This window comes from Myotis brandtii, unplaced genomic scaffold (genome assembly GCF_000412655.1).
Source record: "Myotis brandtii unplaced genomic scaffold, ASM41265v1 scaffold439, whole genome shotgun sequence".
Classification (NCBI taxonomy): domain Eukaryota; kingdom Metazoa; phylum Chordata; class Mammalia; order Chiroptera; family Vespertilionidae; genus Myotis; species Myotis brandtii.
Genome location: NW_005366783.1, coordinates 612,180 through 614,575, shown reverse-complemented (window position 1 = coordinate 614,575; position 2,396 = coordinate 612,180).

Genomic DNA, 2,396 nt, shown 5'->3' with positions numbered 1-2,396 from the left:
CTCGGAGGCCACGCCCCGTCCCGCCCTGGGGTCGGGAGGCCACGCCCTACTCCCCTAGGGGGCGGGGTCTCGGTGATGGGCTCACGGAGGCACGCGGGTTCGGGTTCCTGCAGCTGGCAGGTGCGTGCGTGGGGCCCGGGTTCTCCGTTTCGACTGGTTCTGTTGCGTCAACACTTTTCAGTGAAATATTTATTTTTAATATATTTTATTGTTTTTTTTTTACAGAAAGGGAGAAGGAGAGGGATAAAGAGAAACATAGATGAGAAACATAGATCAGCTGCCTCCTGCACGCCCCCCACTGGGGATCAAGCCCGCAACCAAGGTACATGCCCTGGACCGGAATCGAACCCGGGACCCTTCAGTCCGCAGCCACGCTCTATCCACTGAGCCACACCGGTTAGGGCAGAGCTTTGTTTTAAAAGCTGCAAGTCATGCCCGCCTGGTGTGGCTCAACGGTTGAGCCCCGACCTATGAACCAGGAGGTCAGGGCACATGCCTGCCTTTGGGGCTCGATCCCCGGTGTGGGGCCTGCAGGAGGCAGCCCATCCGTGCTTCTCTCTCCTCATTGATGTTTCTCTCTCTCCCTCTCCCTCTCCCTTCCTCTCTGAATTTCCAAACCAAACAAATTGTTTTGGGTATCAAGTGAGATTTTTGTCAGCCCAAAATTTAATCGTCTCCCAAAAAAGAAATGTTAGATTAAGAAAAATAGATGTAAGGGTGGGTAGCATGTATAGTAAAGGTACACCATCTTGTATTTAAAAAAGAAACAAAAAAACACACACCCTATTTCACATCTGCATACCAGTATGCGAAAAAATGTTATAGGACCCCCCCCAAAAGCAGTGACCACACATTCATATTGTTAATTTTTTTACCATGCGCCCCTGTATGTGTATGTTACTTATAAGTCATGTGTGTGCTACTCTGCTAATATGGTTATAGGTATAATAAAGCAAATACAGAAATAGGATTTTAAGAGGATGAGATTTAAAAATATATATAATCAGAGGGTCTAATATTTTCTTCCCATACCCCAGCGGATGGTTTTGCTCACCAGCTGGGGTACACAGCCCCACTTTGGAGACCCCGGTACCTCCTAAGGTTGTCTTGGTTGTAAACATTTGGGAGCCACATCGGTGGCTGTACAGACTGAGCTGCGCACGGCAAACCCAGCGGCACTGAACACTGTGATGAGGCCGGGGCGAAGGGGTGAACCCCGTTTTACACACAGAGAGGGAACCCGACCCCCAGGGCGGCAGGGACGTCTGCAGGGTCACTCGGCCAGCAGGGAGCGGAGTAAGGGGGGGAGGTCACGGTTCCATCCCAGTCAGGGCACAGGCCCGGGTTGTGGGCTCCATCCCACGTGGCAGGAGGCAGCGGATCCCACCATCCTGGGGCTGTCTTGGTTGTAAACATTTGGGAGCCACATCGGTGGCCGTACAGACTGAGCCGCACACGACGAACCCAGCGGCACTGAACACTGTGATGAGGCCGGGGCGAAGGGGTGAACCCCGTTTTACACACAGAGAGGGAACCCGACCCCCAGGGCGGCAGGGACGTCTGCAGGGTCACTTGGCCAGCAGGGAGCGGAGTAAGGGGGGAGGTCGTGGTTCCATCCCAGTCAGGGCACAGGCCAGGGTTGTGGGCTCCATTCCCCACGTGGGGCGTGCAGGAGGCAGCGGATCCCACAAGCCTGGGGCCTGACCACGGATGGCCACTGGGTGGCAGTCCCCGCCTGCTGTGGGCCACTTGCCCGCACTCGCTGATGGGGATGAAGCGGCTGGCACCTGCTTGCCCGCCCTCTGCAGCTACCCCAGCCCCACAGGCAGTGGGCCCCCCCAAACAAGGGCCTCAGTTTCCTCCTGCAGAAACTGGAGACCAAAACACCCCTAAAATGGAGAACTTCACCCCTAGAAAATGGTTAGGAGCAACCTGCCGGGATGGCTCAGGGGTTGAGCGTTGACCTAGGAACCAGGAGGTCAGGGTTCGATTCCCGGTCAGGGCACAGGCCCGGGTTGCGGGCTCGATCCCTGGTGTGGGGTGTGCAGGAGGCAGCCGATCAAGGGTTCTCTCTCATCACTGATGTTTCTGTCTCTCTCTCCCTCTCCCTTCCTCTCTGAAATCAATACTAAAAGATATTTTTTAAAAAGAAAGAAAATGGGCAGGAGCTGACTGAGTCACAGCCCAGGGCAGCCACGGTGAGGCTGGAGGGAACGGGCCGTGTGCATCAGGAAAGGGGGCGGGGTCAGGCCCAGCAGTGTATGACCTCCCAGCCCCTCTGGCATCACTTACCTGCTGACTTGGGAAGCAGCGAAGTCAGGCAGGGGAGCCACGGAAGCCAGGTGGGCTGCCAGGAGGAGGAGGAGGGGGAGGAGGCTGTGGGCCCTGGACGGAGG